This window comes from Anopheles gambiae, chromosome 3 (assembly GCF_943734735.2).
Source record: "Anopheles gambiae chromosome 3, idAnoGambNW_F1_1, whole genome shotgun sequence".
Taxonomy (NCBI): Eukaryota; Metazoa; Arthropoda; class Insecta; order Diptera; family Culicidae; genus Anopheles; species Anopheles gambiae.
Genome location: NC_064602.1, coordinates 82,649,943 through 82,664,637, shown reverse-complemented (window position 1 = coordinate 82,664,637; position 14,695 = coordinate 82,649,943).

Genomic DNA, 14,695 nt, shown 5'->3' with positions numbered 1-14,695 from the left:
CCTTAAAATGTATCATTAATTCTTGAAATTTGTCATTTCAACGTTACGCACGTAGCGACCATAACGCCTAACAGTATGCAATTTTGTAGCATCAAAGTAAGGCAAAGTAGAATTTACTTTCGTGCTACAAAGAAACATTTTTTTTTTTTTTTCTTTGGCTCAACAACCGATGTCGGTCAAGGCCTGCCTGTACCCACTTGTGGGCTTGGCTTTCAATGACTAATTGATTCCCCCCCATAGCAGGATAGTCAGTCCTACGTATGGCGGCGCGGTCTATTTGGGGATTGAACCCATGACGGGCATGTTGTTAAGTCGTACGAGTTGACGACTGTACTACGAGACCGGCCAACAAAAGACAAAGAAACTATCGTTTGCTATAATCGTGGTTTGTTTTTACGTTGTTTTGAAACATATTTTTTACACACCTCAGTTCCGTCGTGCCAAACAACCAAAAATAGAAAAAGCACACTAAAATATTAAATTAACCTAAGAAAAACAACCATATACTTAGTAAAGTTAAAAGACAACCGACAAGTAAAAAAACAAGCCCACATCGATACGATACAGAAAATTAAATCAATTAACCACTTTGTTTTTGCTTCGTTTCAACAGTTTGCTAGACTCCACTATCAAAAAAAAAAAACAACAACAAGGAAATAGAAAAAAAAACCCGACGCCCAGCAAAACCTTGCCACCGCCGCCGCTGCTGCTGCTGCTCGTGTGGATGGTATCACACCAACACACGGCTGCACGCAACACGCGGAAGCTGACGTGATGAATTTATTATGATTTTTCCGACAAACTTATCCGTCGCGTCTAGCATCGGAGCGCCGGAGCATTCGCAGACGTTCGCAGCGGTTCGTTCGTGCCCGTGCGTCCTGTTGACGTTCATGATCTCGAGACAACGGCTCACCATGGAAAAAAGGATAGCAAAACCCAAGTGTCACTGTCCGAAAATGCAAAACAACTTTTCTCGCTTCATTTCCGATAAAGCTTCAGGGTGAAACAGAGACTAGCTGAAGTAAAAAACACACACCACGCTGTTTGGCGGAAGGAATACATATTTCACAGCAGCCAAACCAAAAGCTTCATCCACACAAAAGGGCCTCACAGCTCTCACAGCTGAGCCAGCACAACACTGACGAAATGTTCAGTTTAATTAAATTCTAAAGCACCCTCACGCTGTGAGCAAAGCTCCACTGTGGACGGTTTTCGCAACTGTTCGAAGGACCAACAAAAAAAAACTTCCATTTCATAGGCCGTCCGAAGCAATCAGGAACGCAGGGAGTATAGAGCGGTTTTATGAGCCTTTTTTTTTGGCTGGGGAGGGCCGGGTGGAGTAGATGTAATACACAACCTCTGCCAATTTTCCGAACCCAATCAGACACACCGGTGTTGCGCCAAAATAGCATGGAAGGGCTCAATGCTGCTGAGTGACGGTAATCTATCCTTCCTGCTGTTGCCTAAAACGGAATTCAGCCACTAGCTAGCAGGGCATAATAAAAAGTACCCGCAGTGCTTCTATTGCAGCAGTTCACCTAAAGACAAGGCAATTCTCGCCCTGCCGAGGAAGCATGATAGTTGTCGTACAAATTACATTTCCATCAAAATTTTGCTTCACAAAAAAGGCTTCATTGTGTAATCGGAATAGCTGGTACATTCTATCATTGATAAAGGCATTTATGTTGCAGTTTTTGCTTCTGTCTGTTCCTAAAATTTTGATTTTGACGTTTGATATGTTCAGTGTTTTTTCTGACATTTAGCCGTTTTTGCATGCGGTATGATAAATGACGGGAAATTAAACATTCCACATTGTGGGAAGTGAAACCGAACCTTTTCCGGGGGACAAATTCACGCTACAGCAACATATCGAATGACTGTATGATCAAAAAATCAAACCATTCATGTTCAATCAAGGATTTGTTGATGTTTTATATGTTTCAGTTGATTTTTTTTAAATTACTGTTTGTTCGTTATACAGGGTTTTCCACGATTTATTTGTCGGTTCCCATCAATTTTTGGTGAGTTCCCATATTTTTTTGGTGCGTTCCTACGATTATTTGGTCGTTTCCCATAATTTGGTCCAATTGTATTGATATCCAATCGGAATATACCAATAAATTGTGGGAACGAACCAAAAATCTATGGGATATGACCAAAAAATTGTGGGAACGCACCAAAAAATCATGGGAACTGACCAATAAATCGTGGAAAACCCTGTAAATTGAATGTGGTAAATATTATGATTCTAATTGAATACAACTTGTTCCAATTGAAGCACTTGTCACATTGGAAAGTAATGAAATTCCAACGAAAAAAATCAAATTAACGTTTTGCAAGTTGTAGAACATCCAGTTCGTTTGTGGAAAGTACTACATTTCCAATCAAAAATCAATATCCGAAATTTGCAGATTTTTTTAATTTTTAATCCAGCTCCTGGCTATTTTTATTTTGCTTTTTTTTTCTTTTTTGGTGAGTCAGCGAATCAATACTCGCAGACATTAATTACCGAAAACAATTGCGCATTCAATTTTATTGCCAAGAAATTTAATAGCAAAGGCCTGTTAACAGGCAGACAGGGGATAATAATTCCAATTTCGTAACCCATTGCATTCCTTTTTTATCATGGGGGTTTCTGAAAATTCGTCGCAAAATTGTGTTACAAGTAAAACCTCATTTTCTCTCTCTCTGTTTACTCCCGATCGCAGGCTTGCTTCAGCTTATCTCAATCAGGTGCGAATGGTTTCATTTGCTTAATCAAACGTAAAAAAGCCACATCTTTCACGAGTGGGCATGGCTGCTATGCATACGCTTGAATTTTATTCCTAGTATTCATTATTTGAAGTGCAAACGTTTTACAGACTGGAGTTTTTATTATTTTTAATTTAAACTGCGCCTAGAGCAAGCCATTTCCGGTTCCATTTAAAATGTTTTAAAATCAAATACAGTAAGGTATAACAGTGCTGAGATCATACAATAAAAATACATTATACTAAAAATTAAAATTATTGTATACAATTATAGCAATAGAAAATAGAGCGTTAGGAATTACAAATATAATTTATACAAGTCTTACAACTCACACTTTGGAGCTGAAAACATCCAATCTTTGCGATTGTTTGCACCGCATCCACAACCAACCAAAGGATGTAATATGTGTTCTACTTCAGTGGATGCAAAACCGTGCAGCCAATGCTCGCTTTTCCACAGCAAAGCTTCTGCTTGCCACAGCAGGCCAAATAAGCGCCCAGCTCTTTAATGAGTTTCCTGTGTTTGCTTTTAATTTGAATCTATTTGAATTTGATCATCGTCTTTAGCCGGTTCTGCAAACGGCTACGCTACGCTTTCAACATGTTGGCGAGAGAAGACCGTAACGGACCGGTCTCTACCAGAGTGACCGGCAATCGATCGATCGGAACTGGCAGCTATCTTTGCCGACCGTTTGCTGATAAAACGGTAAAAGCGAACTTAAACGTTACATCCGTCCGCGTCCCCTTGCTTGCTATCGATTGAATTCCGAAAAAAAACTCAACCCATTCCGATTGTTCCCCACTGTGGCGCCGGACGTTACTGGAGCGTTGCATCGGGCCAACCCCCCGTCATGGAATAATATTTGCATCCGTAATGAACACATTTCGGAATGGATAAGTTAAAGCGGATAACTGCACAATGGCAGATGGGTTAGAAAGTGGACCGATTGCATCTCGAAGCGGATGTGAAGAATCTTACAGCTCCAATGTCAGCTGTGTCTGTAATGTACCGTTTAAATGTAACTTGTGCGATGCAACGGCATCATAAATTTAAAAGTGGTTGATTGCTTTTGCGCCGGGCGTAACGTTACACGAACATTAACGAACTCCTTCCATTTTTTTAGAACTGTTGCATACCTACATGCAACAAAAGAAATGTATTAATTTTGCATACAGTCTCTCATAAAAAAAAATAGAAAAAAATAAAATAGACCCCATTAGGAGTAATTTACGCAGTGTGCAATTGTCAAGTTATTCCCAATAATAGAAACAATTTTTGGTAGGGCATGAAGAGAGCTCGGCGTAGATAGCTAATTTCAGATTTTAGGCATACAAAAATGCCACAAAATGTCATAATGTTAATCATGGTTTGTCTCTTGGACCAAAGAGGGCGTTCAAAATGCGGGCCTTGTGAGACGGTGCGTTGTCATGATGCAAGATCCATTAGCTGTCCTTATTTTAACCGAAAACCATGATTATACAGCAGAACGCATCACCTGCAAATTGGACTACAGAATTGAACACCATCCTCTCACCAGACAGTGATTGTCAGCGAAAACTTTCAAAATTCCTGCATATTACTAGCCTTTATAAAAAACTCTAACCTAAACCACAAGCGAAATAGACAATATAATCAGCAAATTAAAAGAAGCGAATGAGGCCAATTGGTTCAAATTCTCTATGAAAAAAATATTTGTCCTTCAAAATCAGGCTGATTTTTATGCATTTTCTTTCTGAAACATTCAATAAACTGCAACTCCTAATATCCTAATATCCCAATCCGAATAAAATTGCATGTCGAGGCTACAATAATCATCAAATGGCTCAAAAACTTACATATTTATGTATGACAGTTGTGTTCACATTCTTATGTAGATAAACAAGAAAACTAAATGTAAGATTCTCTTTTTAATTTATCGTTTCCCACTGTTTTTGTAAAAGAATATACAAAGCTGCTAGATGCTATTGTGCAGTGAATACATCAGTTTCGTGCAATAAATGTGAACTACACTGAGCATAAATCAAATCCAAACTAAATCGATTAAACTAAAGCTATAATCCATTTCTAATTTATTTGCACAAAAGCTCCAAAACTGTGGAAAAAGCAGTCAAGCGAAAAGCAGCTCTAGGTTTAATATGAAATGCCGCAAATTTAAAGTTTCACCACGTAAAGCTGCACTCCACCCTAAAGCAACACAAAGACAATTTCGAAAAAAAGGACACCATAAATAGTCGCTAATAAAGCGCCGCTACAGCAACAGCATCCCACTCTACCAGCTGCGGGATATTATCGCTTACTGGTACACTTGTTGCTAACGGCACTGGGACATCTGTTTCTGAGCGGCTCTATCCTTTGCAGACAATCCTTTCCAGCACGCACTGCACCAGGCACTATCGAGAAACAATTGCCCTGGGCTCGCAAGCATCGTTCGATTGGCGTCGTTTCCAGCTCCGTGCTCGAGAGCCTCACCTATCCACGCACAAAAGCGTTTGCTGATTCATGCACCGATGGTCGAACCCAGCGGTTGGATCTCACATCCCAGGCATATAAAATTGTGTAAAAATAAAAGCGCCTGCGAGAAGTGCCCACGAGTTGAAATGTTGTACCAGGACAGTATGAAGGAAGGCTTGCAATCGTTGCGATTGGTTTGCATGAGATCGCGACGCTTACATTGTGAAGCTAGCGAATGCATTTCATGGTAAATGGAGCTAATTGGCTGCGTTGTTGGATCACTGGGCACGCTGTTCAGGATGGTTGTTTACAAAGTTTCTAGTTATTGCTTTGCATGCTCATAATGAAGCGGAGGGATATTAGAAGAGATTTACTCTAATATCTTATTTAGCTCTTCATTCTCTTATTTAGCTCTTCATTTCCGCTGTTTGACTGCTAAGTCAGTAATTGTATTTGATAATAAAATACAAAAACATTCACCAACATGCTGGACGGTTATTAATCTAATTTATACAACCTACTTCACCCTAACTCCCGATCGTTTCGTTGCATTATTATTTGCACACCTTCCATGCAATCGTCCGATCGGGATTAGCCTAGCCATATCCACTTCTAATATGATTTTATTTACCTACTAGATTAGCCAAAGTTCAATGTAAAGCGCGTGAATTCACTTATCGCTGCTTTGGTTCACCGGTACCGGATTAGGGCTCGCTTTTGGCACGGCAAAGCGCTCGATAGAGCCATGAATTTGTGCAACTGATGTTCTGTACTGTGAAAAGTTTGTAAAACATTGCCCGCTTCATGGTGGCATCGCGTAATGGCAACGAACGGATTAGACATACACACAGCGCCACGCAAGCTCACGAGAGCTCAACCACACACACACATTCCGGCTCGGGGCTGTCATTGATGTTACATTTTATGTTTATGCTAGCTCGGTGGCTAAGTCGCAAGTGTGTTTTTTTTTCATTTCCCACCAAAGGCATGGCGGTGATTGGAACGGTGAAGTTTATTGATTCGCTTTATGAAAATTGCTCCGGACTTTCGAACCGATTTGACGGCATTAGCAGCTTTATGAAAATATATGGACGTTTGGATTATCCAGTATCGTTGGAAAGTGTTTTGTTTAAACATTTTATGGATGTGGTTTGTTGAGTTTCAACCCTCAACGAGTAGCGCAAGTACTTTTCAACGATTTTTATTGATTTTCCTTGCAGATAAGTATGAATTAAATGATTCTCGTTTGGATTTTTTCCACTTTTCTTATAGAAACTATAATTAATGTACATAGCTCATACCATAACCAGCCAATAGTATAATTAATATTTTTTCTTGTTTCATGGTTTCAAATTATTGGTTTTAATATTTTAATGGATTATTGTACCGAAATTTTTACCATTAAAATAATTTACCATTGTTCTTTGGACTTTATTCCAAATTTCAGATTTCATAAAAAGGTTTTAGGAGAAAAAAAATTAAATAATTTTATTTTTACTAACTAAAAATGTTTAATAACTGTTTTTCAAATATTTTTCATTATGTTTTTAGATTTATTGATCGTTTTCAATTCATTTGTTAAGTATCCCATGATTTATTGTTTGTTTTGCTATTTTTATTAAATAATTTGGTTTCAGAATGTCATGACGATTACAAGTAAATAGTTCTTCACATTCAAACGTTATCCTGCACGATATGCAAGGTTTTTTTTAATCCCCTCATGATTAGCCAGAGAGCGACCCTAAAAAAATCGTTTGGTTGAAGCATTTATGCAGAAAGGAGTCTTATATTCTGATTCTGTTCTTAAAAAGCAGAAGATTTTTTTTGCATTTTTAATTATTATTTCTTTACTTAAGTTCAACGGACTAACATCGTCATGAACAAAAAATAAATAACCTTACCCTAACCTACTTTATTTTTTTTAATTATATTTAAAAAGTTTTACTAGCCTTCATATTAAAATAAATTATATTAGCAGTTAGGCCTTATATATTTACTTTAACATATATTGCATATTGTAGTATGTAATAAGTTGTATAAATCAAAACAATTTATATTATAGTTCATATTACTTCACATGGAAAAGTTACTTTAGGATTATCTTTACCCAAAAAGAAAGGAAAAACTCAACTCTCCTACAAACAGATAAGAATCACGAGCAAAACCATCCCTACCCTCAAAGTGCTACGATTACGCTGACCCAAAACTATCTTGAAAGCGTACCTCTTTGTCTTCTCCTCTTCCCTGGCTGCCCCTTTCTGCCTACACCACGCGCAGCTCAATGTGTAGCAAATGAAAACATACAATGCACTCGTAAAATAACCTCTCACAGTGTGGTAGTGGATTTTCGAGCCAGCTTAGACCCAACCCCATACAACCCGAGGCTGCGGCTCCACATCCCCCCCCCCCCCCCGTGCTCGCATCACACGCAGACAAAAGAATAAAATAATCATATCCTTTTCTGCCGGGCAGGCAGCCCAAAACACCCCACAGCCGTCAAAAGCGGATTAGCTGCTAGCGGTGCGACGGCGATGGCGTGTGAATGGCAGCGGTGCCAGTAAAATATTTCGCTACATCAGAGCCTCCTCCCCACCCCCATTGCCATCGTCCGGAAATTATTTGTTCTACGCTTTGCTTCTAGCAAGTTTTCACTCCCGTCTTGTCCGACACCATTTTGGCAAGCAACATCTCATCAGTGTATAGTTTCTCTGCGCACAGCCAAGGGATGCTTGTGCTCCGACCGTACTAAATCTGTAATCTTTGCCTATCATTTCAAGCTTCGAAGCGCTTTGAGGTTCCGGTTTTATTTGCGAGCGCGCAGAGCAATGGCAATCCGGTGGCTCCATCCGGCATGCTGGGATGATGGATCACGCGCCGAACTTAAAATAACACACCACGGTTTCGGTCTTTGGTGGAGCCGCCCAGTGCTTCTGCCGATTACGAAATGCAAATGTAATCCGCACAATTTCGCGCCGAAACCAAAAACCCGGGAGCAGGCGTTGCCCTCAGCTAACAAAGGATGCTAGGTGGCGTAGGGCATAGCGAAAACAAACGTTTATCGTACACCTTTGTGGCGTTTGCTCTTCCTTTACAGACGACTTCACAGTTGCATACGAAATGAAATAGCCTGCGAAAGGTATCTTTCTCTCTCTCTCTCTCTTGTGACGGCACGGAAGGTAATTCGAGGATTACGACTATTTGCCATGAGCATCAACCTTTCCTATTGTCCTTGGACGCTGCAAGTAGGTATGTGTGTATGTAAGTGTGTGTGTGTTTTTTTAGCTCCAAGCAAAACGATAGAAACAAAGTTATCGCACTCGGTCATAAAGCAAGGTGTAAGGTAGTATCGGCGGAATGAAAGGGTAACGCTTACAAAAAAAAAGGACACACAAGGCACAAAAAGGCCACACAAAAAACGACCCAGCCAGGGACATTAGGATCTGACAGTGCGCTTTGAGCTCTTGTTCGCGAGAATCTAGTTTCGCCTTCAACAGTCGTTTGTGGTCCGCCACGCTGACCCTGACCATGGTCCGGATTGGTTTGAATCTTTGTGTGTTTTTTTTCTTTCTGCGTTTCCTTTGACATTTTGTATCCTTCGCTTGGTGGCACAGCTCGGGAAGCTCGGGTCGGAAGTGAAAAATAATATAAAGCTCAACGACTACAGACCCGCGACTGTGAGCTGCTTTTGAAATGGATGAGATGAACTTGGTTGCTCTCGTTTCCGTTTTTTTTTCACCCGCCACATCAAATGGAAATAAAATATTCCTAAATGCGCTGATACTGACCCTGTGATGCCGCTCAAACGAGCAACATTTTATAGTGCGCTACACCGTACGAAAACGCTCTAAAACATAAAACCGACCCGCTTGGGATGGAAGGTCTTTTTGTGCAATTTATTGTAAGATTCATGGTTGCCGCTGCAATGCTTTTTCTCCTATTCTCTTTGCAGGAAAAAAAGCATACAGTGAACCTCATACTGCTACATTACGTCAGCTTTTCTAGGCATACCGTCTCCATGTATCTAGTACGACCACATGAAACAATGCAACCTATTGCCTGTCTACAGCCGCACACTTGCTCGCTCGCTTGCTGGTACGCTGTCATAAAAATGGTAGCCCGAACGATGCTCACCAATCGTCCAATAAACTAAATGACCTGCACATATTTTGTGGTTGTATGTAAATTCCCCCCTACCCCCTTTCACACATTCGTCGTTTGTTTGTCCCCTTGCCCGTGCGTGAAATAAATTGCTGCTTCGATATGTACGAAAGACAAACAAACCGCCGATATGTTTAATGCGAAAACAAATTCCAGAATGGTTCTCCCGCCAGCCCCGGAGACAGAGTCGGACCTTTTTTTGTTCAATTTATTTTCTTCCATACATCACGCAGCGCACCGTATCAGGCACATGTCATTCCGGAGCCCACGTTACGCCTAGCGCGCGTTCCGGATCCGTGACGTTTTATCTACACGCATACGCACGAAATGTACACAGTGGTGCATAAATAAATGCAAGCTGTTGGCATTGTTTTTGTTTTGTTTATGTGTGTGTGTGTGCTAAAGGCCGGCCATACAATGTGGGCTTCGGTGTGTTGGGACCTGTTGAACATTTGCAAGGATGGATGTAGCTATAAAGATACTTTTTTTGTGACATCATGGTTTATGAGAATCGTAAACATGGAAATTTAAATTGAAATTCAAACGAACATGTGTATATTCTTTTCAAAAGATCAACATGAATTATAAGTTGTTGTAGTGAAAGAAAATGTAATGTTTTTTAGAAGTATGTTTAATAAGATCTTCAATATTAGCCCAAGCTAATGCATTTTACGAAGAACTAAGAAAGCGCAATCATAAGAAAATAATCTTTCCCAAATACTTTATTTTAAGTTGAACAGTTTAAACACATTTTAACATATTTTTTTAGCCATATGTTAAAGAAAACACAAAAACTAGCCTTTCTGTCCTAAAAATGACTACCATGAAGAGGTTGAATGTAGTTGTGCCAGGTAAAATAGCGGCAAACGTTGATTAGATAAACGCCTATTGGTATGCAATTTACAGTGCTTTGCGTTTAGTTTTTTCCCAAGGATGAAAAGTATTAAAATTAATATACTTTAACACATACAGTGATTTGCGCAAACAAGTCACGGGTAGTGCTTTTATTCCCCGTTTCGATTCAATGGTCGCATGGGGGAAGACGGTGGGAAATAAAGCAATGAAAATGACACATTTTGCACATCATCTTTTGAGTAAAGCAACGGTTAGCCGAATGTGTTAAAATTATTTATCTTTTATTAAGTTTTTGCTATTATTTCGTTATGGGTTTGTGCATTTTATAAAAATCATAGGACTGTCAAAGGGTTTGCACGAATAACTAGCATGTTTTCAAATAGGCTGATAACTAACATTTGTAAGAATTAACATTCTCTAGGCCATGTGAGAGAAATGTTTACCTATTCTGAAAATGCCATGCGTATGGGATTAATTTAGGAGCATAAATCCTTCCCCTACCTCAAAACTACATAAACTAAAGCAATTATCCGCAGGACGCGATTGTTCATTGTTCATAATTTGACAGCTCCATGTGCTTTTGGAAATATTTTTATTTATTTGTATATTTCATGCTTTTTTTGAATTTTTCTTATGTTTAATAAGCTTTAACATCGATTTTGTCGAGGAAATTCAAGTTTTATTATACCCCAGCTTCTACATTTTTTAATATAACTTTTATCATGAATTTCCATAAAATAATCGAATGATCCTCCCCAACGAATGAGAATGAATCTACTGTTTCTTTGTTTATTCTTCTCATTGATTCGCCTGAGTTTCTACGAAAGACATGTTTCCAACACAAAACATTTTAATTGCAACTATACCAATCACTACCAGGAAAATATTATTCAGCTATCTATTAGCAACGTACGCTCACGTATCATGTTCATTGTTTTATTGAATTGCTGCTATGTTTATAAACGGGAAGGAAGCGTATGGTTTGCATTTTTCCCCGAACAACTTATTATTACTATTATTATATCCCAAACCCACTCATTATGAACTGATTTCCGCGGTCCTCACTACTTCCTCTCACTGCTTTTCCTCGGGCTGATGCTGTGCTCGCTCGCTACAGCAAACTGAACACATCACGATGTGCAAGTTAAGGTAAACAAAGCTCTGCACTCTCCCACGTGGCCACGCAAGCAAGCCAAAACAAAGCAATAATGGGATACCGATGGAGTTGGAGTAGCAAACCAAAAAGAAAGAATAAAACACGATCAGCAAACCTGTGGCCAACAACGGTGGGGTGTAATTTTCCACAGCAAATCACTAACACGAACGCATGGCACGTGCCGATCGAAATGCCAAAGAAACTAAAAAATCCTCCATGCCAAGAAGCTACATTGGCGAAAACATAAATCAAATTTCTGTGAACCGTTCCGACATGGAATTGATGATCGTTCGGCACGGGGGGAAGGGAGCAAGGTTAGCTGCACCCATTTCTTCAGACACTCTCTCATGCACCTCTCTCTCTCTCTCTCCTGTGCGCTCTAGTGTGGTTCTACGTCCTCTTTAAAAGAGCTAAAAAAAACCGACGCGTCCGCTGCACGGATAAACGAGGAAAATTAATTATGAATGTGGGTTTCCGCTAATGAGCCGACAGACCGATCGGTCAATGCCACCGTGTGAAGCAGACTGTGTGTGTGTGTGGGTCTGGGTGTAGCTGTAGCGATCTGCATCGGAATGGAATTGGCATTTTGAAAGATGAATGGAAATTGTTTGCCCAAGGTCAGTTAAACAAATGTATGGAATACCATTAAGCAACAAGCATGCCGAGCCTCTCCCACATCACAGTGCAAATTACAGCAACACAACAAAAAGGCGTCATTTATGCAAACACAAATGCAATACTATCAATCAGATCGATATTTTAAATCAACCTAAGCTAAACAAGCGAATAGCTATTGGAGAAAAAACCCCGCTGGTAAACAGAGATTCGTTCCTACAGCTGCAAATGCACCACCGACCCCACCCGAGACACAGGCCATTAAAATGCATCAACCAATCTGTCGCCGTCTGGTCGGTGGGAGAGGATAGGCCAACATCGCTCGCTACATCCAGCACCGGTGTACCCTTCGGGGGAGCACAATGAATGTTTTAAAAGCGACAACTTAACAGCTGCCTTGCGATGCCGCTGCCAAGAAAAGGGTACAGACAAGCGTGTCTAATAGGACTGAGAACACTGCAGCCCGTTTTTCTCAAGCGCTGAGCTAAGCTAGTAAGAAAACGGTGCATGAAATGGCCTGCAATGAGCGGGTAAAGCTCCGCTGCCAACTGCTTCAACAAAAAGCGCAGGTCAACTAGCACAACGGAAGCATCCGGGCTGGGAAGCTACTGCTTCTAATGCTACACGTTCCCCCCGCAGCCCCTCGGCTTAGCTTCCGAGTTGCTGGCGAAGCTGTTGCTATGTTTGCCGCTTCGAGATGGAACATAAATTATGAATGTTTCGTTTCCATGGACCAAATCCATGGAGCAACAGATCTGCTAAAGTTCTCCGCTCACTAACAGTGCTGAGCTGCTTGTGGTAAGGGGTGAAAAATGAGACACAAGTAAGAGCCGGCAAGAAGAAACACTAAGCTTACATTAGCACGGCCCAGGTATGAGTAAAGTATCTGATAGCTTGCACTTAATGGTCGGTGCTAGTTCCAGGAAGCGGAGTACATTTTGCCAATTGTTTCGGGTTTGTGTAAGATAGAATCGAGCACTAAGAATTGCACTGAAGAATGCGCAACGTGTCGAACGTGTCGTGGTGAATGAAAGCACACACGTGGGATGCCGAAGACGTTCGTCGAGGGTTGGTGTTTAAAGAAATGCATTGGAAAAGGGCTAACAATGAAAGCTTTGCTATCCACCAAACCAGAATGTATTGTCCGCTTGTACAGCTATGCTGCAAAAAAACGCTTTCCTGAAATTCTTAAAATAACAGCATAGCTGCACACACCCACACACCACACCAGAATGCTTCATGCTTTTCCCCGGAAGCATATCTTGCGTACTTCGACAGCCACGAGCACATACCGTACAAAGTTTTACAAGCAATATCGTGATCCCATGTCAACTTTCCGCGCAGTAATTATTTCCTCTTTCTGAGTGCATCTCTCACAGCCAACGTCTCGTAAAAATGTTTCACAGTTGTCCACGGACACCCAAGTGCACTATTTCACTTTATGCTCCACAACTCCACAACGTTTGCGCTGCGCCAATGTTTTTGACGAAGCAACGGTGCAGTATTAAAAACCGTCCCGACCCGGGTGTGCCCATCCCTTACGGGTTTAGAATTTCGAAGTCAGCTCACGAAGCGGATGTCTTCTCAAAATGTGACGGAAGGGTTAGCTCCCAGGGTGCTCCCGACGAGGCGCTCTACTGCCAATATTGGTTGCTAGTCGGTGACAACATTGGGACGATGCTTATTGTGACCACACGCTACCCGATGACGCACACGCTGCGCTTGGTTCCCATTTTTGGTGCATTATCCCTGCGGTGTTCAAACAGCGCACACACACACACACACACAAGCTGAGTCCTAAAGCTGAGTTTCTTGAAATTGGTTCCAGTCCAGTAAGCACAACCCATCCGTAATGGTGCACACAGTTAAACGCTTCACGCTAGTCCCGGGACCGTAGTCGGTCGACTTTCGCATTCTTTGTTAGCATCGGCATGGACCGCTGCGTGGAATGTAACTGACGCGGAGCGCCAGGACGAAACGATGCAATTTCAATGAGCGTACACCCTAATTGCAGGATGTGCGTTGCAGCAAGATGGTGAAGGGTAAATGTATCTTGCTGCAACAATGTGTATGTGCCTCTGTCTGTTGCCGTCTGTACGGTATAGGAACGAGTAAAGTGGTGCTGTATCTGAAGAGAATAATTTATTTTTGCCTTGAAAAAATGGCGACATGGAATGAGGGTTTATTACCCTAACCAACTTTCTTTTTTAACATTCTTCTTTTTCTTTATTTGTGTGACTATTTTTCGAATTAGTCTTACACTTATTAGACTTTGGCCAGTAAGCTAAATAAGTATGTTAAAAGCATGCAACTCGCATTACAGTTACCCTATTTAATCAATGGAAATAGTTTCGTACCCATTATCGCGTAAGATTTCAAACTATTGTACATACTCATGAAATTTAAAAATGTAAATAAAAGAACTAACTAACTAATCAATGTAAAATGTTTCCTAACTGGCTTACAAATTATTATTTTTCTCTTAAGTTTTTACAATATACATAAGAAATATAAGAAAAATCTTATTATTCCAAGCTTTTGCTGAAGCCCATAACATTTAACTGTCAAAAATCAACATTTACATAGGTACATTGTTGGCAGCAAATAAACTAAAATGATGTTAAAATCAATTCTTGACCCATGGAGTCTTTCATATAAGCCTTAGTAGCAGTGGTTGATTGAAACAGTAAATTTGACGGAAAAATGTTA